The following is a 26,563-nucleotide window of genomic DNA, read 5'->3' as shown; positions in this document are numbered from 1 at the left end:
ACTCTTCCCCACACACAGAGACAACCAGAGACAGCTTCTCCCTTGTCCCCACACCCCTGGCTAATCCCAGGCATACAGCTAGCCACTGGGACAGCTTCCTTTACTGCCCCCTTGCTACTTCCACCAGCCAAATTGCCAGCTTGCACCCACTGTGCTTCACACAAATCACTTTCAGCTTGTGCAGGTTCAATTCCACAAACCTCACCAGCCACCAGCTCCTCAACTAAAACTTCACTCTGGCCAGCCACTCCAGGCTGCCCCAGAGAAACATTTCCCTGACTTCTGGGCCCTTCCTGCCCTGGTTCTGATTCCAGCCTCACCTCTGAGGCATCAGACGGGCCCTCACCCACAGGCTCACTGCCCCCCTGCACAGACACACAGCCGTCTGCCACAGGCACACATGTAGAGACACTTTCCCCTTGGTTACAGGGAGACTGACCAGCTCCAGGAAACTTTCCATACCCACATGCACCCCCTTCCCAAACCTCCCTGTTAGCTACAGGTAACACAAAAGGTTTGCGTTCATACATGCTTTGGGGTTGGGTCATCACATCAGCTGGGTAAAATACGTCTGCCATATCATAAGCACACCGCATACCCACAGAGTTACACATCGAACCTTCAGGAGGATACAGTCTCTCTTGTTCTTTTAGTCTCTTAAGCTGGAGGTCAAGTCTAGCATGTTCCTCCTTGGCTAGGGCCATCTTCTTTGCATGCTCTGCCATTCTCTCTGCATGTTCTGCTTTTCTCATCTCAAGTTCCCGATCCATCTCCTGCTTTCTCTTAGCAATTTCTTCATCTGCCTTCCGCCTTCTTTCAGCAGCTTCCTTGGCTCGCTTCTACTCCTTTTCATCCACATCTCTGGTTAGTAACAACACTACCAGATCTAGTTTAGAAGCCCTTTTCCTAAAGGCAATGCCTCTCCCCGAGCACAAGTCCTTCAGAGCCTCTCTATTTAGGCTCTCATACTGCCACTGACTCATTTCGGCTGCCCTTTACCCAACCAAACTCACAGTACTAAAAATCAAATTTAGACAGAGTGGGGTCCTGATCCCAAAGCTCAATTGACCAAGATCTGTGGATCCTGCCGACTACGCCACTGTGACGGACCGGGCCGTGTCTGGGCACAGCTGAGGGCGTCCGCTCAGGGCGAATTGCTTAAATCCGGGGCTCCTTACAGCTCCCAGACTGGTGACCTCTCCAAACAGGCCACAAACCAATCCCACAGAGCGCTTCAGCTGCCTGCCTGAAGCCTCACGAGCAAAACCCCTCCGACACCCCAGCAATATCCGTGCCCCAGATGGCCCCGGGCCTCATACACAGGTGGGGGGTCCTAGCACCCAATACCACCTACCCCGAACAAGTTCTGTCCGGTTCCAAGAAACCAGCCACAGATCCCTGGTCAATTTACCCTCTGGATCTTACCCACAAATCACGCTGGGCCAATTCTTTAGAATCTATATCTAAAGGTTTATTATTACAATAAAGAAAAGCATGAGAGTAAGGTTGTTAAAGGATAGTACGTTACATGCACCGAATCTCCCAGTCCTCGATGCAGGCTCTAGCAGAGATGTTACAGCTGCTGGTTTAAAAGTTCTTGTTGCACATCCTAGCATCAGGATGGGTTCACAGGTCTTCCAGGCTCTTCAGTCCCTGCAATGCTGCCTCTGGGATGAAGTGCTGAGCTGAGAACAAAATGGCATCGACCACATGGCCTCTTTATACCTCCTTCCTGGCCTCTTCTTGTATGCAGCAGGTCACCTGGTCAGAGGCCAATCTCTGTTTCCTGCTGGCTGCTCTCAGGTGACAGCCCCCATTCTTTGGGTGTGCCCTTGGCCCATCAAGTGCCATTGTCCCACAGGGCCTGGCTAATCAGCCTGTCCATAGCAATGCTTAACCACATTCAGAGAAATATTCAGCTTCCACACAGATTACAGATTCCTACCTACACACACAGACATTATACACTCACATAAATAGCGTACATAAGATCAGCAAACAATAAGCTCCCATTCAATACCCCACATGGCTCCATTTTATACCAATTTCTGGGGCCAACACCCCCACCTAGGGGTGCAGCAGCGATCTGGCTGCTTCCCTCCAATTCGGTAATGTGACATAGGGCTGTACCAGCAAAGACCTACAGGTGAGCCTGGCGCCCTGTAGCTCTCACAAAGGGGAATCCTTTCCTGTATTGAGTGAACTAAGGGTACGTCTAGAATACATGCCTCTGTCGTCAGAGGCATGTAGATTAGGCTACCAGACATAGTAAAATGAAGCGGCGATTTGACCATGATTTGACCATGCTTTCCTTCTGTAAACTTACTTCTAGCACTCCTGGTGTGAACAGACACATCTCAGAGTACTTCTGCTGAGACTTTGATATGTTAAAGAAAACAATCAACAGCTAAACTGAGCATACTGTATAAAGGATCCCTGAACCTGTCTCTCAGGGCAGCTGCTGCTGCTGCTCACTCTGGTAGCTGTCAGCCTGCATGCATGCATAATAAAGTTTTCCTTCTAGATTTCTCTCCTGCCTCACTGCTTTGACCTCCAGCCTCGGACCCTTCTGGGGGCTCTGTACCCCAGGGGAGCGAGATTTCCCCAACAATCGCGTTCACCTTACAGAAGTCAATACAGAACCTCAGCGATCCGTCCGTTATGGGGACCAACACGATCGAGCTCCGCCACCCGCTGTGCAGCTCCTCGATTAGCAGCATTGGAGCGAAGCGGACAGGGGACTGCAGACAGGGGAGTTGAAGAGGGAGAGCAAAGCGACCCCACCGCCGAAGAGGCTACCCGGTGAGAGTACAAGCTGTGGTGTGAGTGTGTGTGTGTGCCTGACTGTTTGAATTTTACAGTTTGAAGTGTGAATTGAGAGTCTGATTCCAGGTGAGTGCTAGCAGTTTCAGTTTCAGCTTCTGTGGCAGTTGGGACTGAGAGCCTGCCATTGTTCCCTTGATTGCCTCTGATTAGCCTCAGGCTCAGCCTTCCCCTGTGTGACTCAGAAGGGGGCAGGCCTGACCTAGGCAAGCAGGCTTTAAAAAGCCAGAGCAGTGCGACCAGGCGACTGCAGACAGGGGAGTTGAAGAGGGAGTTGAGCAGAGGGAGTGACTGATGGTGATGAAGACCCGAAGCGCTTGTGCCAGTACTTCTCCTGTCTCCTCCACCTGTGCCTGTATCCAGACAGAGAACCTGATCATGGATGCCTCTACCCAGGTCCTGGTGTGGCCTTGCAGTATTTGTGGCTTGCAATTCCCACTGAGTGATCTCCAGGCTGGGGGAGACAACCGTTGTGAAAGGTGCCTGCTGGTGGAATCTCTCAGGCAGCAGGTGGGAGAGCTACAGGAGGAGGTGGCCAGGCTGAGGAGCAATCGAGGCCATGAGGAATTCCTGGACAGTATTCCTGTGGAGTCCACTGAGGTCACTGTCCTAGGATGTGGGACTGTTGACCAGCCACTTATGGAGGAGGCGGTGGTGCAGGGTGAGCACTGGCAGCTGGTTACTTCCGGCAGCAGGCAGTGTTCCACCCATGCTCCTAACCCTCCCACTGTGTTGTTACATAACCGTTACACTTTACTTTCTGCAGGAGACAAGGAGTCACCCCCCACAGTGGAGGAGACCAGGCCTTGCACCACCAAGGTTGAGCAGTCCACTGCCACCACTGCGAGGAAGAAACGTAGGGTAGTGGTGGTTGGAGACTCTCTTCTGAGGGGAACGGAGGCGCCCATCTGTCGCCCTGACAGTTCATCTCGAGAGGTATGCTGTCTGCCAGGGGCCCGTATCCGAGATGTTACGGAGGCATTGTCGAGGATTATCCGGCCCTCTGACTACTACCCCATGCTACTCATCCACGTGGGCACAAATGATACTGCCAGGTGTGACACTGAGCGGATCAAGCGTGACTACAGGGCTTTGGGAGTACGGGTGAAGGAGTTTGGGGTGCAGGTGGTATTCTCTTCGATCCTTCCTGTCAAAGGTAGGGGCCCGGGCAGAGAGAGGTGCATCCTGGAGGTGAATGCCTGGCTGCGAAGATGGTGTTGCCAAGAGGGATTCGGCTTCCTTGATCACGGGGTGCTCTTCCAGGAAGGACTGCTTGGCGGAGATGGAGTTCACCTTTCCAGGAGCGGGAAGGCCTTGTTTGGACACAGACTGGCTAACCTTGTGAGGAGGGCTTTAAACTAGGTTCGACGGGGACAGGTGAGCAAAGCCCACAGGTAAGTGCTGAATGTGCGGGACTGGGAGATGGGTTGGAAATGGGGGGGGACTACGGCCTATAATGGCAAGGAGAAAGGAGGGTCAGGGCACAACAGGGAGGCAAGATCAAATCAGTATCTTAGATGCCTATATACAAATGCAAGAAGTATGGGTAATAAGCAGGAAGAACTGGAATTGCTAACCAATAAATACAACTATGATATCATTGGTATTACAGAAACCTGGTGGGATGGGACGCACGATTGGAATGTTGGTACGGAAGGGTATGGCTTGCTGAGGAAGGACAGACAGGGAAAAAAGGGAGGAGGGGTTGCCTTGTATATTAAAAATGTACACACTTGGACTGAAGTGGAGATGAACGTAGGAGATAGCTGTGTAGAGAGTCTCTGGGTTAAGCTAAAAGGGGTAAAAAACGAGGGTGATATCATGCTAGGAGTCTACTACAGGCCACCTAGCCAGGTGGAAGAGGTGGATGAGGCCTTTTTTAAACAATTAACAAAACTATCCAAAGCCCAAGATTTGGTGGTGATGGGGGACTTCAACTCTCCAGACATATGTTGGGAAACTAACACAGCGGGGCACAGGCTATCCAATAAGTTTCTGGACTGCATTGGAGACAACTTTCTGTTTCAGAAGGTTGAAAAAGCTACCAGAGGAGAAGCTGTTCTGGATTTGGTTTTAACAAATAGGGAGGAACTAGTTGAGAACTTGAAAGTGGAAGACAGTATAGGGGACAGTGATCACAAAATAATAGAGTTCATGATCTTAAGGAAAGGTAGAAGGGAGACCAGCACAAATGAGGTAATGGATTTCAGGAAGGCAGATTTTGATAAGCTCAGAGAACTTGTAGGTAAGGTCCCATGGGAAGCAAGACTGAAGGGAAAAACAACTGAGGAGAGTTGGAAGTATTTCAAAGGGACGTTGTTAAGGGCCCAAAAGCAAACAATTCCGCTGTGTAGGAAAGATAGAAAATATGGCAAAAGACCGGCTTGGCTTAACAAGGAGATCTTGCACGATCTCAAAATAAAAAAGGAGTCCTATAAAAAATGGAAACTAGGACAAATAACAAAGGATGAATATAGGCAAGCAACACAGGAATGCAGGGGCAAGATTAGCAAGGCAAAGGCACAAAATGAGATCAAACTAGCTACAGGCATAAAGGGAAACAAGAAGACCTTTTATAAATACATTAGAAGCAAGAGGAAGACCAAGGACAGGGTAGGCCCACTGCTTAGTGAGGAGGGAGAAGCAGTAACAGGAAACTTGGAAATGGCAGAGATGCTCAATGACTTCTTTGTTTCGGTCTTCACCGAGAAGTCTGGAGGTGTGCCTAACGTAGTGAATACGAGCAGAGAGAGGGTAAGTTTAGAAGACAGGATACACAAAGAACAAGTTAAAAATCACTTAGGAAAGTTAGATGTCAGCAAGTCACCAGGTCCTGATGAAATGCATCCCAGGATACTCAAGGAGCTATCTGAGCCTTTAGCTATGATCTTTGAAAAAATCATGGCAGACAGGGGAGATTCCAGAAGACTGGAAAAGGGCAAATCTAGTGCCCATCTATAAAAAGGGGAATAAGAACAACCCAGGAAACTACAGACCGGTCAGTTTAACGTCTGTCCCAGGGAAGATAATGGAGCAGGTAATTAAGGAAATCATATGCAAACACTTGGAAGGTAATAAAGTGATAGGGAATAGCCAGCATGGGTTTGTGAAGAACAAGTCATGCCAAACTAATCTGATAGCTTTCTTTGATAAGATAACGAGCCTTGTGGATAAGGGAGAAGCGGTGGATGTCATATACCTAGACTTTAGTAAGGCATTTGATACGGTCTCGCATGATATTCTTATTGATAAACTAGGCAAATATAACTTAGATAGGGCCACGATAAGGTGGGTGCATAATTGGCTGGATAACCGTAGTCAGAGTTGTTGTTAATGGTTCTAAATCCTGCTGGAAAGGGATAACAAGTGGAGTTCCTCAAGGGTCTGTTTTGGGACCCGTACTGTTCAATATCTTCATCAATGATGTAGATATTGGGATAGAGAGTACGCTTATTAAGTTTGCAGATGATACCAAACTGGGTGGGGTTGCGACTTCTTCGGAGGATAGGGACATAATTCAAAATGACCTTAGCAAGTTAGAGAAATGGTCAGAGGTAAACAGGATGAGGTTTAATAAAGAGAAATGCAAAGTGCTCCACTTAGGAAGGAACAATCAGTTCCATACATACAAGATGGGAAGCGACTGTCTAGGAAGGAGCATGGCAGAAAGGGATCTAGGGGTCATAGTGGACCACAAGTTGAATATGAGCCAACAGTGTGATGCTGTTGCAAAAAAAGCAAATATGATTCTAGGTTGTATCAACAGGTGTGTTGTAAGCAAAACTCGTGAAGTCATTCTGCCGCTCTACTCTGCACTAGTTAGGCCTCAGCTGGAGTACTGTGTCCAGTTCTGGGTGCCACATTTCAAGAAAGATGTGGAGAAATTGGAGAGGGTACAGAGAAGAGCGACAAGAATGATTAAAGGTTTAGAGAACATGACCTATGAAGCCAGGCTTCATGAACTGGGCTTGTTTAGTTTGGAAAAAAGAAGATTAAGGGGGGACATGATAGCAGTTTTCAAATATCTAAAAGGGTGTCACAAGGAGGAAGGAGAAAATTTGTTCCTCTTGGTTTCTGAGGACAGGACAAGGAGTAATGGGCTTAAAGTGCAGCAGGGGAGGTTTAGATTGGACATTAGGAAAAAATTCCTAACTGTCAGGGTGGTCAAATATTGGAATAAATTGCCAAGGGAGGTGGTGGAATCTCCCTCTCTGGAGATATTTAAGAACAGGTTAGATAGACATCTGTCAGGGATGGTGTAGACGGAGCTTGGTCCTGCCTTGAGGGTGGGGGGCTGGACTCGATGAACTCTTGAGGTCCCTTCCAGTCCTATGATTCTATGATTCTATATCCTTTAACTCCTTCTTCACGGTATCCCACATCTTGCGGGAGAGGGGTCTTACATTATCCAACACCCGCTTCCCTGGTTCGGTGTTGATCTCGTGCTGGATTAAGTGCGTCTGTCCTAGTTTGTTGGTTAGTTCCTGTTGGTAATCCTCTAACCGCCTCCAGAGTTCCCGTTGCTGCTCCTCTGTGAGTTCGGCTCTGAGAGAAGCTTCCTTGATCGTCACCTCCGGGTCTCCCCACGGCCCAAATTCCACATCCATCTCTTGCGGCTCTATAAAAAAAACTTCCCAAGAGGTCCATCGCTTTAAGAGGTTGACGTGGTAGATCTGGGTGCCCCGCCGGGGTTCGTCCAGCTGGACCTCATAATCCACCTCCCCAACCTTTCTTAATACCTGGAAGGGTCCCTGCCACCGGGCCATCAACTTGGACTCCCCATCTGGTAGTAGGTGGATGTAGTGGGGTCTATTTGAAAACATGGGATGGTGGGCGGGCAAAGCCCGCCCACCTTCTAAAAGCCCCTCCCCAGCCTTATGGGAGGGACACTGGACCCATGTCCAACTAATTGCTTGGGACAAATAATGAATAGAGGATCAGGGAGTGAGGGTTAGAGGTTCAAAATAAGGGAGCCGGATGGGGACACCGAGCAGAGAACCCCGGACAGCGCCCACTGCTCCTCCGCCAAGAGGCAGGTGACGTGCTTTTTTGCCCCCCTCCTTTTCTCCAGGGCATAGAAGAAGCGGGAGCCGCGATCCATCTCCCGAAGGAGGTGGATGCGGGATCGAACAAAAGCGCCCCGGGCCCTGTGATCTTCCAGGGCTCGGAGCTCCTCCCGCTTCTCCCGGCACGCCTCGCGGAGGAGTGGATCCTCGGGGGCGGACGCCAGGCGCCTCTCAAGCTTCAAGACCTCCCGCTCCAGCTGCTCTATCGCCGCATCCCTCCGCCGGCTGGCGCCCCGGGAGTAGTCACGGCAGAAGAGCCGGGCGCGCACCTTCCCCACGTCCCACCATCGCCGCGCCGAGGGAAAGGCGGGCCGCTGCCCCCGCCAGGCCTGCCAGAACTCCCGGAAGGACGCCACGAAGCCCACGTCCTCCAGCAAGCTATTGTTAAAATGCCAATAGGCCGGCCCCAGCCTCTCCGAAGTCAGAGAGGCCTTCACGGACACCAAATGGTGGTCCGTGAACGGGTCCGGCCGGATGCTGGAGGAGTGGGCTCGTGCCAGATGGAATCGTGATAGGTAAATGCGATCCAACCGGGAGTGGCTCGACCGTGTTTTCCCCACCCGGACGTAGGTGAAGGTGGTACTGTCGTCCGGGTGGTGGTCTCGCCAGACGTCCACCAGGGAGTGATGGTCCACGATCTCCCTGAGGACGTCCGCCGCGGCCTGGCAGTTCGCGAGTCCTACACGGTCCCGGTCATCGAGGGTGGTGTTGAAGTCCCCGCCCAGGACCAGGCCCTCGCGAGGATCCAGAGTGCCGAGGAAGGTGGCCGCCTGCCGATAAAAGGTGACCTGGTCCGGGCCCGCGTTCGGGGCATAGACGTTGACCAGGTTCAACGTCCGCCCCTCCACGCGGGCCCGGACGTGCAGCAGGCGGCCCGGGACAACCTCGGTGGTCCCCAGCACCTCGGGCCGTAGGGCAGGGGAGAACAGGGTGGCCACCCCGGCCGAGTGGGCGCCGAGGTGGCTAAAATACACCCCGTCCCCCCACTCCAGCCGCCAGCCAGCCTCGACGGCTGGAGTCGTGTGGGTCTCCTGCAGGAAAACCACCGAGTACCCCCCCTCCCGAAGGAAGGAGAGCACCCGGTTCCTGCGGAGACCCGCTCTACAGCCCCGGGCATTCAATGTTGCGAAGATGGTACAATTCATAGTGAGGGCTGGGGTAGATCCTCGCGGACAGGCGAGTCGGCGGCCTCACGCAGGCCCCGCAGCAGACCGCTCCCCGACCCGAAGGTCAGGAGAGCGTCCTGAAACCTGCGGGTCTGACGGTAGGCCGCGTCGTCCTGCCTACTGGTCCCTCTCCCCTCCTGCAACAAGGCTCTAGTGGCCTGGAGGATGGAGTGGAAGTCCCCCCAGCGCTGGAGGGTGAGCTGCACCTTTCCTTTCGCCCCGCGGTTATCCGCGAGGAATTGGCGCAGCTCGCCCTTCAGCACCGAGGGGGAACCAGGATTCTCCTCCGTCCGGGCCCCCGGATGAAGCTCACGGGCCACGGAGACGGACAAACAGGGATCCGATCCCCGACGCGGCGCCGTTACTGCTGGCGCCGCGCTGCCCGCCCCCGACCCCGGCAGGGAAGGAGGCGGCGGAGGGAACAAGGCAGCCCCCAACGGGTTGGGGACCGGGGATACAAAAACGACCCCCGAAGGGCCGCCCGCAGCTAGCGGGAACGAGACGGCCCTCGCGGGGGTGGCACTGGCGGATGTTTGGGGGGGCAGTAGGGACGGATCGGGCAACATGACGGGGACCAGGATGGGAAAAGAAGGGGGGGACGGCAAGGGAGGGGTTACCTCCACGGCAGAGTCGGGGGGAGGGGTAGGTTCAGGGCCGGACAGTGGGTCGGGGACAGGGAATGGGGCAGAGGTAGGGGTAGGGAAGGGATCGGGAACAGGGGAGGACTCGGGGCTGGAGATGGGTTCGTAAAGGGCAGAAGCGGGAGTAGGGGGAGGATCGGGACGTGGGAGGGAATTGGGATCCTGGACGGGGTCTGGGAAGGGGTCCCCCGTAGCAATCCCACTGAGCTGCGGCGCCTCCCGAGTGGGGACTTGGGGGTCGGGGACAGGAAGGGGGCCCGCGCCGACGCCGGGCTCGGGTGGAGAGGCAGGTGTTAATGCCTCGGCGTCGGCCTGGATGGCATTTTCCGCTGGGCCCCCAACGGGAAAGGGGGATGACTGCCCCGCCTCGGTAGCTGGAGAGGGGGCACCCCCAACCCCGGGACCCGGCCGCTCGGCGCCAGCCGTCGCCCCAGAGGGCTCGGCGGCATCCGTTCCGGCGCTCGAGTCGGCCGGGCCAGTGGGTAATATCAGGGGCGCCCCGAGCGTGAGGACGGGGTCAGCCACCTGGGACACGGGATCGGGGAGAGGAGGGGGCGGCGCCATAGAGTCACCGCCCAGACCGAGGCCCGCTGGCGGAGGGTCGTCCTCCCCCTGGGTGAGCGGGGTCAGACCCAGGGCCTCGATCTCCTCGAAGATGGAGCTAAGCTCCATCCCCTCGGCCCCAGAGCCGGCCCCGGAGCCTTCCCCTCCGGCCGCCAAGGCACCAATTACCTCGGCGGGGACGGAGGGGGGCTCAGTTGAACCCAGGGCCGGGGGGGCTCCATCAGAGGCCTCCTCGCGGATAGGCTCCTCAGGGGGGACTTCATCGTCCCCCCTCGCTGCCACGGCTTCCTCGGCCGGCGCCTCCTGCTGACGCTCGCCGGGGGGGATCATGACAGCGCTGGCCCCCCTCGGGATCTTTCGGGGGGCCTTCCCGCCCTCCGTATCGGAGGGGGGAGAGGAAGCCCGCGAACGGCGGGCTTTGCGCTTCCCCCGGACGAGCGTCCAGTCCTCCGAGGTGGAGGTGGAGGGCTGGTCAGCAGGGGCAAGGCCGGGGGGCACGTTTGATTTTCGGGGAGGGCGTTGTGGCAAAGGAGGGAAGGAGGGGGATACCTCCACCTGGGGAGGGCCCTCTCCCTTGCCCGGCGGCAGCCGCGCCACCCTCTCCTCCTCGGGCCCCGCAGAGACAGATCGTGTAGAGGCGGGGCCCGCCTGCCCGCTCGGGCACGTCGGAGGGGGCGCCTCCGGCTCCCGAGCAGGGCCGTCGGTTGGAGGAGGGGCGGCCGCGGAGGCCAGACTACCAGGGGGGCTGGCGGTGGTGGGGCCAATGTCCTCACGGGCCCCGGAGGTCCCGGACGCCTCCCCCGACCGGGCCATGGGACAGTCCCTCCGGACGTGCCCCATTGCCCGGCAGAGGAAGCACCGGGTCTCCCCCGAGTAGTGGACTCGGTAGAGAGCCCCCTGGTAGGGCACCATGAAGGACCCCTCGAGCGCCTCCCCGCCACGCGCCGCCGGCGGCAGCTGCAGCTGTACCTGTACCTGCCGGCGGAAGGATAGGACGTGGCGGAGGGCGGGGTCCTTACAGCCCAGCGGGAGAGGGCTGATGGTCGAGATGGGCTTCCCCAGGGTGGAGAGGGAAGGTAACAGGGCGGCATTAGGGAGGAAGGGCGGGACGGAGGTGAGCACCACCCGTACGCCCAGGTCCTCCAGAGGTTCGAAGGGCACGTGCACGCCTCCCACCGCCAGGCCCCTCTCCACCGCCTCCTGGGCGGCGGCCTCCGAGGCAAGGAAGAACACCGCCTTGCCGTACATCTTGGAGGCCGCCACCACCCTCGCCATCGCCCGCACGTAGGTTTCCATGTGGGGCGAGGCGGCAACCAGGAGGCAGCGGACGCCGTGCCTCCTGGTCATGGTGGGAAAGGGGCCCCGGCCGCCAGGGATGGAGCTGGAGGCGGCAGTCGGGGCTGATGACGGGGCACGTGGGGGGGCGGCAGCGGCCACCTGGGCGTACGCTCTGGGGGTCTTGATTGTGTCACCCCCAGAGCTGGTGGAGGGGACAGCAGGGGAAGGAGGGGCTGTGGAGGGCGGGGCGGCTTTGGCCGTGGTGGATTTGGCCTTTGGGGCTGGGCTTTTGCCCTTTTTCTTCCCCCCGCCCTTTTTTCCGGCCGAGGTGGTGGTTGCTCCCGTGTCTGAGGGAGCGGCGGCCGTGGCGGCGGCGGAGCTCAGGCCTAGGGTCGGGAGGTCAGCCGCAGCGGTTGTCGGGCCTGGTGGTAGCGAGGGGGCCATGGTAGTGACTGCCTCCATCATGGAAGGGGGGGTAGGAAGGAGGCACAGATAACAGGAAGGGGAGCAAGGGTTCACCGCTCCTCCCCACCAGACAGCAGGTGAGGGAGGAGGGTGTCTGAAATGGAGGGGGTGGGAGAGAGGGAGGGTGCTGGTTTTGGGGAGGGCAACTGAAGATAGGGGGGGGAGTTAGCAGCCTCACCTCCCTGCTGAGACTGTAGCAGAGGAGGAGGGCGCTAATACAGGGGCGGGGGCACGCAAGGGAAGGGGAGGGTGGGGGGGGGGGCGTATAATTGGGAAGGAAGGGGAAAAGGGGAAAAAGGGGGGGCAACTACTCCCTCCCGCCGACTGGTTGCTGGGAGGGAGAGAACCAAAAGGGGCGGATAGAGCAGGGGAACCGAGGGGCCAGCAACCACTCCTCCCCGCAAGGCTGGAGCGGAGGAGGAGGGTGCCGGCAGGGCAGGCAGGGGGCAAGGTAACGGGTACAGGGTGGGGGCCGGCTCCTCCGGCTGCACTGGGATACAAGGGGGGGGGGTTATGGGGCCGTTGGGGAGGTGCAGTGAACAAGGGGGCTAACTAAAAGGGGGGCACAAGCGCTCAGGGCAGGGAGGGGGCGAGGCAAATCAGGTGGTGCTCAAGGGCTGGGGGGTGGTTGGGGGGTGGGGAGGGATAAAATAGAGGCAAACAGCTGGGTGGGGCGGGGCACACACTCTTGGGCTGGCTGGGGCAGGGGCGTGGCAGATAACTTTGGGAGCAGGTGTGGTGGGTAAGTGGATTTGGGAAGGGAGGGAAGGAACCAAACTAAGCTAACAGGGAGGGGCAGGCGGTGGGGGGAAAAACCAAGCTGCTGGGGTAGGGTGGGTGACCGGGGGTAAGGGTGGCCCCCCAGCCAGATGTAGCTGAGGGAGGGGGGCCAAGTCCAGAAGAGGGGGAGGGAGCACACCCACGAGCCCTGTGTGGGGCTCAACCTCGCCCACCGCTGCAGCAGAGTCCCAGGTGGAAGGCAGGGCAGCAAACCCCACCAGGGGGAGAAGAGACAGTCCAGATGGTAAGGGGGGGTGGAGGGGGCGTTGGGGGTGGTGGCAGCGGGTGGGGTGGGGGGGCAACTGGACTGGGGGAGGGCTCTGAGCCTCTCCCCCAGCCCCCCTTTTAACAGTTCAACTCACCACCACCCCGGAGCGGATTGAAAAAGCTCAGTTTGTGAACAAACCCCCTCCACAGTTCTTGATGGTGATGATCTCTTCTTCTCCCCCTCAGCGGGGTGCAGCAGCAGCAGGCAGGCGGCAGTGGAAGGCCTCCGGGTGGTAGGTGCTGGTGGGGTGGTCCTCCTTCTCTGGAGCAGTGGTGGAGGGGAGAGGGAGGGCAGCCGGCAGGCCCCCCCCTTTCCCCCCAGGCAGCAACAGCAGCAGGTGGTGGTAGCGGTGGTGGTGATGGGGTGCAGTGACGTCCGGGGAGCAGGCCTCAGCAGACGGACAGGGAGGCAGCTGGGTGGGGAGGGCTCCGGCTGGTGCAGGAGCAGGAACCAGCGGGGTGGGGGAGAAGGAAGAGGGCAGTCTCTGCATCCTGCTTCCTCTCCTCCTTCTCACGAGTGTAGAGGGGCGGGGAATGGCACCCATTGAGCCGGAGGCGGAGGAATCCCTCTGGCGGCCATTTTGGGCCCGGCCTAGCCCCGCCCCCTCACCTGACCGGAAGTCAAAGGGCGGGGCTAGGACTATAAGAAGGCTGCCTGGGAGCTCAGTCAGAGGTCAGCCTCTGAAGGAGCTGCAGGCCTGGCTGGAGCTCCTGTCTGGGAAGGCTAAGACCCGGGCTAGGCTGCCCTCTGCCACCTTCGCAGAGGCCGGCCAGGGCCTCCCTGCCCGGGCTACTAGGGTCTGGTCTGACCTGGCCCGCCAGCTGAACCACTCGCGGACCCAGAGGACGGGACCGAGCCGCTGGACCGCCGGTGGGTACGGGAACGCCGGGCCGGACAAGCCCCGCAGGACACTACAGAGCCCTGACCTCTTGACCCCTGGATTGGGTCGCCGGCCCCTGCGGAGACGACGCGGGCTTCAACTCCCCGACAGGCCGCTGGGGCTACAGGTACTGGGGAAGGGGGAGACAAGAAGCGGCCCAGGGGGTAGCATGGGCTGAGAACAGCCCTAGGCCAGCAAGTTGCGGGCTGGAGCCCCTGCTGAGCCCGTAGCAGCTGAACGGCTGCATCCAGGGCCTCTGGGCCGGGGCGCAGTGGAGTGGGTGGGCTTGTGCCCCCTGCCACCCACTAACCGGGTGGCAGTCTCCCACCCCCTTGCCACTGCTGCAGCTGCACTGCCTGCCCCGCTCGTGAACTAGGAGCTCCTACAGACCTGTGGGTTTGTTTGCGGCCCGCCTTGCGTTGGGGCCTGGCCGCCAGTTGCTGCCCTGCCCTGCCCTGCTCGAGGGCCTGGGCGTCCGTATGAGGGTTTGCACCCGGCCACGATCCGGATCGGACCTTTAAAGGGCTAGAACTTGGACTACTGTAAGGCACGGTGGAGCCATAGGATGGACTAGCCATCCACTGTACCAGGGCGGAGGATCCGCCTCCTAAAGGCCTGCCGGCCTACAACGAACTATCCCCCGGAAGGGGACAGCTTAGAGGCTATAGTTGTCACTGCCGGAGGGCAGTGACCAAAAGGGCGACGTGGCGACGAGAGCCACCCGCTACAGTGGAGTACCTGGTTCCTGGGTACAAATTCTCGGGCTTTGGCTTTCTGGTTATATTGGCGGCACTGCCCTTCTTGGGCTTTCTGTAGGTTCTTCTGGGACCACTCGGTGAGGGAGCGTAGGCTCTGCCCCTAAGGCCGGGGTCACCTGCGCTTCCCAACCTTCCCTCACCAGGTCTAGGATCCCCCGAGGCCTGCGCCCGTAGAGGAGCTCAAAAGGGGAACAGCCTACTGAGGCCTGGGGTACCTCCCGAACCGCAAACATGAGGGCAGGTAGGAGCTTATCCCATCCCTGAGGTTCTTCCTGAACGAACTTCCTTAGCATATCTTTTAGCGTTCTATTGAATCTTTCCACGAGTCCGTCCGTCTGTGGATGATAAACAGAGGTTCGGATCTTCCGGATTCGTAAGAACTTGTATAGCTCTGACATCACTCGAGAGGTCAGGTTCGGTCCCTGATCCGTTAGCAATTCTTTTGGCAGTCCTACCCATGAGAACACCTTGACCAGTTCCTCCGCTATCACACTAGCGGTGGCTTTCCGTAGGGGAATGGCTTCAGGGTACTGGGTTGCATAATCTACGATAACCAGTATGTAGATGTGTCCCCTCCCTGACTTTTCCAGGGGCCCCACCAAGGCCATGGCTATCCGTTCAAACGGGACCCCAACTATAGGAAGGGGAACTAGGGGCGCAGGAGCCACCTTCTTACTCAACGTCCTTTGGCATTGGGGGCAGGACGCGCAGAAGTTCTTAACCTCCTGGTATACCCTGGCCAATAAAAGCGTTGTAAAATCTGTTGGGTCTTTTCGCTCCCTAAATGTCCCACCCAAGGGTGGTCATGGGCCAACTCTAATACCCTCCATCAGTACGGCCGGAGAACTTGTCCCCCTGCCTCTACTATGACCCGGTAGAGTCGTTCCCCCCCATACCTCGAAATGTGGTCCTTGCCGTCAGCATTCCCCGTCATCGGTGGATTCCCCCACCACCGCTTGCACCTGTGCCCATGCTTGTTGCAGTGTTGGGTCCTCTCATTGGTGTGTTAGGAAATCTCCTTCCTCCAGGTTGAGGTGAACTGGGGTGGTAAGTTCCCTCGGTACCTCCCTCTCAGTTTCCGGCAGGACTGACGTTTCTTCTCCCTGGGCCACCAGGGTGGGTCCTTTCTGCGCCCCCCCCCCCCCCCCCCCGTCCTGTGGCCTCTTTTCCCTTCCCCCATTCCCGCAACAGAGCGGCCTGCCCTGGCCAATTCCTCCCTAATAACGCGGGGTAGGGGAGTGTGGGGGATATGGCTACCTTACAGTTAGCGGTCACTCGTCCATCGTTAATCCGTACTCAGGTTGTGTGATATGGATGTACGTCTCCATGCACGCACCTCATCCTTATTCGAGGCCCTCAGGGTACGGAGGGAGGAATCATGTCTTCTCGCACCATCGTCTGCCCGCACCCCGAATCCACGATCGTCCTCACCAGTCTCCCATTCAGGCCTATTGGCCTAATTACCTGCTCCTGATTTGGGGGCCCCACCCGGTGTTCCCTCACGTCTCCTCTGCCCGAAGGTGCAATCCATCATCGAACAGTCCTTTTTGAACTGCCCCTCCTGGCTGCACTGATAGCAGGCTCCTCTCGGAGCCTTGGGGTTGGGCTCCTCGGTTTCTCCGCTTGCTGCCCTTGGGGTTGGGTTCCTCTGTTTCTCCGCTCGCCCCTGGTTGGCTTCCCCCACTGCCCGATTGGTTCCAGACCAGTGCCAGCTTCCGCTCGGTTGCCGGTCCCCAGGGTGGTCGGTGGCTAAACCCCATGAGAGGCGATGCCTCTGTCCCGCCGGCGGGGTGAGTTCCTCTCCAGGGCGCGGCCAGGGTGGATGTTGGAAGCTTCCCTCCCGTCTCTTCAGCAGCTATGAAGCGTTCCATCAAGTTGGTTGCTTCCTCTAGCGACTCGGGCAGGTGCCGGCGTACCAATTTCTGTCCTTCCGCAGGCAGGATCCTTATATATTGTTTTATTATCACCTGCACCGTTACCTGTACTCCCGATTTGTTCGTGGGTTCTAGCCATCTCATGCTGGCCTCTCTTACCCGTTGCCCAAGAACCCAGGGCCGTTCCTTTGCATCATATCGGGTTTCCTGGAATCTCTGCCGATACGTCTCCGGGGATATGCCCAGTTGATCCAGGATTGCCTCTTTGATCTTGTAGTAGCACAGGGCGTCTTTGTCCACCATGCCTCGGTAGGCCATCTGGGCAGGGCCCGTCAGGAAAGGTGCAAGTAAGGTGGCCCAGTGCTCCTGTGGCCACTTCGCCGCTGTGGCTACCCGCTCGAATGTCACCAGGAATGCCTCTGGGTCGTCCTGGGGCCCCAATTTGGCCAGGCGGAGAGGCAATTGGGCGCCAGGGATGGCGCCGCTTTCTCCCATCCCCGGGGTGCTGTTTCCTCCGCCCAGCGCCGCCGCTCCTGATGTACCCCCTTCACGGATTTCCTTCAACAATTGGCATTGTTGCTCCTGGAATTGGGTCATCATTTGTTGTAACACCTGGTTCTGCTGCTGCTGCTGTTTCTGGTTATCAACCAGCCATTCCAATATCTTATTGACCTCCATACTCGACCTTTCAGATAAGCCAACAGTTACGGGGATCGGCCCCTTTTCTTTCTCCCCTTTTTTTCCCCTCTCCGAGGCCCTCTTCCCTAGACCCCCTTCTTCCCGGGGCTCAGGGACGTGCCCATTTTCTCCACCACGTGTAGAAGGATCACGCTACCCCAACAGTTGGTGGGTTCCCGGCACCCTCTTTATTGTGTACTACTTATGGCTAAGCAACCCCAAAATAGTCTCGTGCCTCGCCCCCTGGTCCCAGAGTCACTCTACTTTCGCTGGGGACCTGGGCAGTCTGTCTCACCGATGCGCCTTGCTACGCCCCGGTGGGCGGAGTAGGGGGGTTCGGGCCCTCTCTCACTCCGAATCCACGACGGGCCGGCTTCCCCCACCCCAAGGACTCCTCCGGCCATCGCCTCGGTCCCCCCAAGTGCGGGGCGGGAGCGCCCCATCACACCTTGCATAGACATAAGTTCATCAATTTTGGCATGATCACGGTATAAAATCTGTTTACCATGAATTGAGGACATAAACTTCGGATACAAACACATGAATGATCCACTTGTATCACAATAGTATTATTGTTTTTACTCACAATTGGATGGAGCTCGTAATTGCACTCTCCAACCTTCGAATTTAGGCACAAATGACCTTGAGCCCATAAACCAGTCGTACAAGTATAACCAAGGTTGGTTTGTTCAATGCAGTAAATTTACAATTGGGAGGTAAGGGGAGGGGAGGGGGAAGGTTAGGGGATGGGAGGGAGTTGTATGGGGAGACTGAGGCGACCCTACTATGGGGCCTGTGCGAACATGTCCGTCAGGGCCTCTCGGATGCGCACCCCATCCTGACGCGCCTGGCGGATGGCAGCTCTGTGGGGCTGTTCATAAGTCTGTGCCTCGGCTGCCATCCATGCAGGGAGGAAGGCCTCCCCACTGCGCTCCACAACGTTGTGCAGCACGCAGCACGCGGCCAGTACCTCCGTTGCATTCCGTTGTTTGCTCACCCGTCTCGAGATGGGTGAGCGGAAGTGGGCTTTTAAGCGGCCGAAGGCGCACTCCACTTGATTCCGGGCCCGGTTGAGGTGGTCGTTGAACCGGGCCCGGTTCTGGTCCAGCCGCCCCGTGTAGGGCCGCATTAGCCAGGGCATCGGGGGTAGGCCGCGTCCACGATGATGCAGATGGGCATAGGCACATCCCCGACAGTCAACTCCCGCTGGGGGAAGTAGGTGCCCGCCTCCAGCCTGCGAAAGAGTCCGGAGTTGCAGAGGATGCGGGTGTCGTGTGCCCTGCCGGACCAGCCCACATAGACATCCAGGAAGCGGCCCCGGTGGTCCACGAGGGCCTGGAGAACAATTGAGCAGTACCCCTTCCTATTTGTGAAATGGGCTGCTCGATGCTCCGGGCAGCGAAGCTGGCTAGCGTAGCGTCCACATCGCGCAGGCGGATCACTCTTGGGAGCAGGACGTCGTTGGTGGCATGGACGACCTGCAGAAGGGTGCAGAGAAACACAGGGGAACACATCATATAAGGCAGGGGTGAGTGTGCGCTCCCTTGGCCCTCCCCCCCGTGATTCTCTCTGTCCTCACACACACGCATGCACACACACACCAGGGCCCCCACGCCCCCCCCCCCCCACCAGAAGGCCTGTGCAAGGGAGGGACGGCCCAAACCCGTGGGTGACCCAGCCTGGAGTCTTGGCTGCCCCTGGGCATGGAGTGCAGCACCCTCCCCCCACCCCACTCCCCACTCCCCCTGGGACTTACCTCCATAACGATGACACCGACGGTGGATCTGCCCACCCCGAATTGCTGTGCCACCGATCGGTAGCTGTCTGGGGTGGCCAGCTTCCAGACTGCGATAGCGACCCTCTTCTCGACGGGGATGGGTGCCCACAGCCGGGTGGTGGCTCTCTGGAGCGCAGGGGCGAACCAGGCACACAGCTCCAGGAACGTCCGCTTTCGCATGCGGAAATTCCGGACCCATTGCTGGTCGCCCCATTGCCCCAGGACCAGCCGGTCCAACAGTCAGTGCTGGTGTCCAGTCTCCACAGTGGCCTCTCCACTCTGGTGAGGGAGTCCAAAGCGATCTGCACCTCCTGGTCCTGGAACAGGAGGGCACCAGCCTGGAGCATCAGCTGCAGGCACTCGAAAATGGCCAGCAGAGGCCAGAGCAGGCACAAGGCCACCCCTGGCTCCATGGCAGACAAAACAAGGCAAAAGAAAAAAACAGGCAAAAGCACTAGGTGGCAAAAGGCAGTGGTGTCCAAAAGGTAGAGGGCAACCACCAAAACTGCTATGACTGTCAGTCCCTGAAAGAGGTCCTATAGCACGGAGCAGGAGAGAAACAGCTGTCCGGGGAGATCCCTTTAAGCACGGGTCTCAAAGGAGCTCCAGCCCCCGCCCCCGGAAAGGGCTGGTGCCCTTTTGCCCTCTGCAAAATGGTTCCAGGCTTCTGCTTTTGCGCAAAAGCGTCCTGCCAGTGTAGATGCACTTTTGCGCAAAAGCGCATCGTTATAACGATAACTCCGTGCCAATCTAGACGCGCTTTTGCGCAAATACTTTTAACGGAAAAGCTTTTCTGCAAAATCATGCCAGTCTAGACGTAGCCATAATGTTCTACTAACTTATGACCTTTATACAGAAAGTGTTCTTCTCCATGTAAATTGCACCTATGACCTGGAAATTTATACCACTCAAAGGTGCAAGAGGTCACTCCATCCAAGAGGGAGATACCAAGACCTCTCTTACTTCCGAAATGAGTGCCGTTAAAATAGGCTTCACACACGCTGTTACCTATTGCTATTCTTCCCTTTCTCAGGAGGCACCACTGGCCAATTCTTCTCCACACAATGAGATATCTGCTTTTAGAAATGCCAGTATCAGCCCAAGTTATGTTTACCCTTTTGGCTATCTACTGGCATTAAAGAGCATACCCAGCATGAGGTGTTATGTAATGCTGGCATGCGAGCTTTTAATTCATGGGCGAGATGAATAAAGGTATTAGAACTATTAGATTTTACAGCCTCTACATTTCATATCACCAAAAAAAGAAAAACAACAAACAGGTTAAAACATAAGAACCCAGGTCAGAATATGGGGCCATCCTTCCGGGAAAGGACACCACCAATCTAAGGTTTTGTTAGTCGAAGTCAAAAGCTTCAGGTCGCCCAAGGGGGTAGCAGTCCATTTGCCCTGGGTACAGATGTCGTCTGCTTCTGGTTCACCCGGTTCGCAGTGGGGTGAACGTGCGTGGCTCCCTTGAAGTCCGACATCGTCTGCTTCTGGAGAATACGTCTTAAATCCTGCACCATTCTATATACAGGTTTCCCATCAGGGCCAGGCTATGGTTTCTTTACAGCTAGGATGGGGGTGTTACAGGGAGAGACGCACGGCACTAAAATCCCTTTGTTCTTAAAATTCTGTATAAGAGGTTCGAGTCCTTTTATAGCTTCCATTCTAAGAGGGTATTGTCTCTGAGCGGGGGGAGGCACATTGCTCTTCACAACTGGATTTAAGGGTGAGGCAGATTTTACCAAGCCCACATCATGCAATTTACACAGCAAATCTCTTCCCAGTAGGTTCACTGGACCATTCATTAATAGAAAGGAATGCTGAACAGAAATAGGACCCAAGGTAGCCATACAATCATTGGTCATAAAATGCCGTTCAGACTTTCCAGTGACTCCTACTACACATTTCTCTACTTCACCCTTTGGTGCTGCTCCCTCAGGTATAGCTGAATGAGTGGCTCCCGTATCCACTAATAATTCAAAAGTCTTTTGTCCTAATTTAAGAGGAACCACTGGAAATTGTGCATCACATTTAAACTGTACCATTCCGGCCTCATATCCTCAGGACCCCAGGGGAGCTGCGCCTCCCTTCATTCATGATCCACAGAGAACTGACCCACTACCTCAGGCTTGTAATAAGATTTTAGTTTGAAGGGGCATTCTCTTTTCCAGTGTCCTGCCTTACCGCAATACTGGCACTCATTACAACCACGGTCAATGTTACCTCCGTGTCCTCGTCCTCTAGCTACTCCACCTTTTCCTTTTCCGAAGGGTCCTCCTCGATTACTGAGGCTTCACCCGCGACCCCCTTTACCTCCCGACATGGCCACCGCTAATAGCGATACCTGTTCCCTCATATCCTTCTGTTTTTCCTTTCTTCTCTCTCTGGGTATGTCTACACTACAAAGTTAGTTCGAACTAACGGATGTTAGTTCGAACTAACTTTCCTAGGCGCTACACTAGCGCTCCGTTAGTTCGAACTTAATTCGAATTAACGGAGCGCTTAGTTCGAACTAGGTAAACCTCATTCTACGAGGATTAAGCCTAGTTCGAACTTACTAGTTCGAATTAAGGGGTGTGTAGCCCCTTAATTCGAACTAGTGGGAGGCTAGCCCTCCCCAGCTTTCCCTGGTGGCCACTCTGGCCAACACCAGGGAAACTCTATTGCCCCCCTCCCGGCCCCGGAGCCCTTAAAGGGCCACGGGCTGGCTACGGGGTTTGTGCCAGTTGCAAGGCTGCCAGCACCCGTGCCAGCACACCCAGCAGCTGACACCCCATGAGCCAGCGACCCGATACCCCCACCCCTCCCCCTCTTCCCGGGACCAGCCTGGCGGCTCCCAGGAGCCTGCCCGGGGCCACAAGAGGCGGGCACCCGCGTGGTCTAGTGCGGAGATCGTGGACCTCATCGAGGTTTGGGGGGAAGCCGCCAATGTCCATGATCTCTGCACTAGCCACAGGAACGCGGCATTCTACGGCCGCATGGCTGCCAGCCTGGCCGCCGGGGCCACCAGCGCAGCTGGGAGCAGGTGCACTGGAAAATTAAGGACTTGCGGCAGTCCTACTCCCGGGCCTGCCTGCCAGGGGCCGACCCGGAGGCGTGCCCCCACTTCCAGGCTCTGGACTGCATCCTGGGGGCTCATGCCGTCCCTGCCCCCCGGGAGGTGATAGACCCCGGGGCAGAGGGACTGCTCCCAGACACGGAGGAGGAGGAGGGCTCCAAGAGCCAGGAGCCTGCCGGCAGCCTGCCCAGGACCCGGGACCCCCGAGGCACGCCACAGAGCCGCTCGCCTGTGTCGTCCGAGGCCGGGGAGGCGTCCACATGTGAGTACCATCTTGCTCCCCTTATGTGTACGGGGGGCTGGGGCGAGAGGGACCCCCGGGAGCGTGTGCCTAGGCCTTGCCCACCACAGAGCAGCAGCTGGGGATCCTGCAGGGGCCCTGGCCTTGCAGAGGGGAGCTGGGTTTCACCCACCTGGGCCCCTGGGGTAATTGACCGCTGGTCTTGTTTCACCACAGCCGCAGCACCTGGGCCTGCAGGGCGCACCACCCCGCCTGCAGCAGCCGCCCGCGCCCGGGCCAGCAGGAGAGCCAGGAACCAAGCGGACTACCAGAGGCGGCACCTCCGGTTCCTGGAGCACCAGCTCCGCATCCAGGACCACTGGGTCCAGGAGGACCTGAGACTGTGCCAGAGGAGCTTGGAGGCACTGGAGGAGCAGGGCCGTGCCCTGCGAGGCCACCTCCAGAGCCTGCTCGACCGCTTCCCAATTCCTCCTGCTCCTGCTCCTGCTCCTGCTCCCCCTGCTGCTCCTGCTCCTGCTTCCTCCACACCCCCCGTCCCTCCTGCCCCACCCTCCACAACCATTCCCCACCAACGGCCCCGGACCCGCAGTGTTGCAAGACAGGAGAGGCAGCCGGACCCCCACTCCTGAGCTTTCCTTTCCCTTCCTCCCTTCCCTCCCTTTCCAGCTCCCTCGTCCCAGGTTTCCCCCTCCCCTCTCCCACCCTCCTTCCTCCCTCCCCCCACCCCAGTTATGTTAAATAAAAAGATGTTTTTGTTTGAAAAACAGGTGTCTTTATTTGACAGTAGGTATGGAGGGGAAGGGGGTAGGGTGGAAGAAGACCCCAGTGGGGCATGCAAGGGAGAGGTCAGTCCTACTCCTCCACCAGGAAGCTCTCCCGCAGGGCTTCCCAGATCCGGACGGCCCCCCGCTGGGCTTCCTGGATGGCGGCGGTGCGGGGCTGACCGTAGTGGCCAGCCATGCGGTCAGCCTCAGCCATCCAGGCTGGCAGGAAAGCCTCCCCCTTCCGCTCACATAAATTGTGGCGCACACAACATGCTGCCACCACGGGAGGGATGTTTTGCTCGGCCAGCTCCAGACGGGTGAGGAGGCATCGAAAGCGGGCTTTCAGTCACCCGAAGGCCACCTCCACCATGATGCGGGCCCTGGTCAGCCTGGCATTGAAGGCCTGGTGGGAGGGATTGAGGTGCCCCGTGTAGGGCTTCATGAGCCAGGGCTGCAGTGGGTAGGCGGCATCCCGCACCAGGCACACGGGCATGTCCACGTCCCCAACCCTGATGTGGCGGTCGGGGAAGAAGGTCCTGTCCTGCAGCCGCTGGCACACGGAGGAGTTGCGGTACATCCGGGCGTCGTGTGCTTTGCCGGACCAGCCCACATTAATGTCCGTGAACTGGCCCCAGTGGTCACACATGGCCTGCAGGATCACGGAGAAGTACCCCTTGCGGGTCACGTAACGGCACGTCTGGTGTTCCGGGGCACGGATGGGGATGTGCGTCCCGTCGATGGCCCCCCCCGCAGTTGGGGAAGCCGAGGGCGCCGAATCCCCGGATGACGGCGTCTGGGTCGGCGAGGCGGACCACCCTGCGGAGCAGCACCCGGTTGATGGCCTTGACCACCTGCGGAGAGAGACACAGCAAAGTGCCAATCAGTGGGGCGCCCGGGTGGCTGGGAGCATTCGTGCCCTAGCAGTGCCCCGCGCCGCACTCCCGGAAGCAACCCCCCTGGCGGCGTGTAGTACGGCCGGGACAGACCGACTCCTCCGGTGCGGGGCGCTTTCGCCTCCTCCCCCCCCCCTTTGTCCCTGGGGTGGCCCATCCCCTCCTTGCAGCCCCCCTCCCCCCTGGCCCCGTGGCCGACGAGTGCCATACCTGCATGAGCACCGCTCCGGCGGTGGATCTCCCCACGCCGAACTGGTTCCCGACGGATCGGTAGCTGTCCGGCGTGGAGAGCTTCCATAGGGCGATGGCCACCCGCTTCTGGAGGGGGATGGTGGGCCTCATGTGAGTGTCTCTTCTGCACAGAGCAGGGGCGAGCCACTCGCAGAGCTCCAGGAAGGTGTCCCTCCTCATCCTGAAGTTCTGGGTCCACTGTCCGTCTTCCCAGCACTCCAGGACGATGCGGTCCCACCAGTCGCTGCTGGTGTCCAGACGCCAGACGCGGCGGGGCACGCCGGTGCCGGGGCGCTGCCACGGCTCCTCCACGGCCCCCAGGGCGGCCAGGTGGAGAGGCAGGGGGCTGACGTGCACCAGGTGGTGCCAGGCAGCCTCGAGCCATTGCTGGCAGGCTTGCAGCAGCAAGTCCAGAAAGTGCACCACAAGGTGCAGGGTGAGCTGTGGCTCCATGTTGCCACCTGCGGCGGCCCCCCCGAAGGGAAGCACCGACACAGACGGGCACAGAGACCAACGCTTTGCTGTCCCTCGGCGAGGTTGGCAAGCAAGCAGGAAAAGCTGAGAACCGGCTGTCCAGGGCTGGTCCCTTTAAGCACGAGCCTCAGATAGCCTCAGACAGCAGCCACACAACGCAACTACTGACCTGATGCCCTGCCGGAACCGGTTTCAGCCGCCCTTAAATGCGCCCCTGCGTCCAATCAATGTGGACGAGCTAGTTCGAATTAGCAAAACGCTAATTCGAACTAGTTTTTAGTTCTAGATGCGTTAGTTCGAGTTAGCTTAGTTCGAATTAACTAATTCGAACTAAGTTAGTTCGAATTAGCGCTGTAGTGTAGACATACCCTCTCTCTCTTTTTTTTCCTCGCTCCCATTGTAAACCCATGTTGCAATGCTAACCACTTCTGGTAAACTTTTCCCTTGCATCCCATCCGGGTGTTCCCTAAACCTTCTTGCAATATCCTCTGCACACTGCGCCATAAAAACCATTTTTATCATTTCTTTCCCTGAATCTGAGTCAGGATTCAGATTGCTATGTTTTCTAATTCCATTAATCAGTCGCGTACAAAAGTCGGAGGGGTGCTCATTTGGCAGTTGAACACACGCAGTACCCTTGCCCCAATTGGGGGTTACCTCTCCCGCTGCCCTTAATCCATGCAAAATAGCTTGTCGATACCGACTCAAACTCTCCTTGCCCTCATCTGAATTCGGATCCCAATTAGGCTCAGCAGTTTTCTTTAACCTTCTGTCTCTCATCCTCGGTGAGGAGAGTATCCAACAATTGGTTCACATCTGCCCAAGTCGGCAGATGGATGGAAAAAATGGTACGGAATGTTCTTTCTACCACTTCCGGATTATCCCGGAGTTGTGGCATAGAACGCTGCCAATTCAACAAATCGGCTGTCATAAACGGGGCATGAGTATATACCATCTGAGCCGATCCATTACTCTGGGGAACAGGATAGGCTTGTAGAGGACCCAAAAACTCTTCTTTTTGGGGTGCTGGGGATCCTACTCGAGGGGGGCTTGCGATATTCATGTGAAGGGAGGAAACAGCACCACCTCCCCTCCCATGAAGTCTTCCACTTTGTCGCCTTGGAGGACAAAAGGGAATGTAATCATCATCCTCTGGTGGCGTTTCCGGGGCATAGGGTGGGGTGAATTTAACAGACTCCTCCACGCTAACAGCCTTCAGGGCCATCTCTCTCTCCTTTGGCTTATAATTATACCATACAAATTTGACCTGGTCTAAGGTTGACCAATATGTCTCTAAGGGTATTCATTCTTTCTGCGGAAAAAGGTCCCGCAATCTGGCCAGTCATTATTCGGGGACAAATGGGCAGTAAAAGAAGGCCATTGAATCTGACATAAATTTCTCATTTTTGACTTAGCTAAACAGGTTGTTCCAGAAATATCCTTCCAATCTCTCAGGATCAGGCATTTACTGCCAAAGTGTCCCATTTCTAACGGCCAATGAACTCTAACCCCGACCTCTCAATACTGAGCGCTCGCTTACCTTTTCAGGGACTCTAACCCCGACCACTTCAGGGACTCTAACCCCGAAGACCTGGATCCTACTCAACGGGTAGGTTGACGTTGCTGGATTTCTACGGGCTTCGGCTGGTTCACAGGACACGCCTTATCGCCGACGCAGGGATCAGGCCACCGGGCAAGGCTCCTCAAAGCCGGAGGATACGCGCTGCGTTGCTTCGGAGTCTGATCCCGCACCGGAGAGTCAGACGGGTCCCATCTCGGGTGCCAAATTTGTTGGGGACTCTAACCCAGACGGCCTCAGTTCGTTGTCTGACCGCGAAGAGACAGGCAACACCAGCAAGATCCAATCACAAGCTCTTT

General features: G+C 57.4%; 2 pseudogenes; both read right to left on the bottom strand.

The window, feature by feature from the left end:
- Positions 1–20,505, bottom strand: part of LOC149520821 (endogenous retrovirus group 3 member 1 Env polyprotein-like) — a 38,623-nt pseudogene extending 18,118 nt beyond the window's left edge.
- A 608-nt stretch (positions 20,506–21,113) lies between these two features.
- Positions 21,114–25,640, bottom strand: LOC149520820 (uncharacterized; annotated as a pseudogene).
- Between the last annotated feature and the right edge of the window lie 923 nt (positions 25,641–26,563).

The sequence above is a fragment of the Pelodiscus sinensis genome, chromosome W (assembly GCF_052426305.1).
Source record: "Pelodiscus sinensis isolate ZL-2025 chromosome W, ASM5242630v1, whole genome shotgun sequence".
Classification (NCBI taxonomy): Eukaryota; Metazoa; Chordata; order Testudines; family Trionychidae; genus Pelodiscus; species Pelodiscus sinensis.
This window is presented reverse-complemented; position numbering and strand designations above follow the sequence as displayed.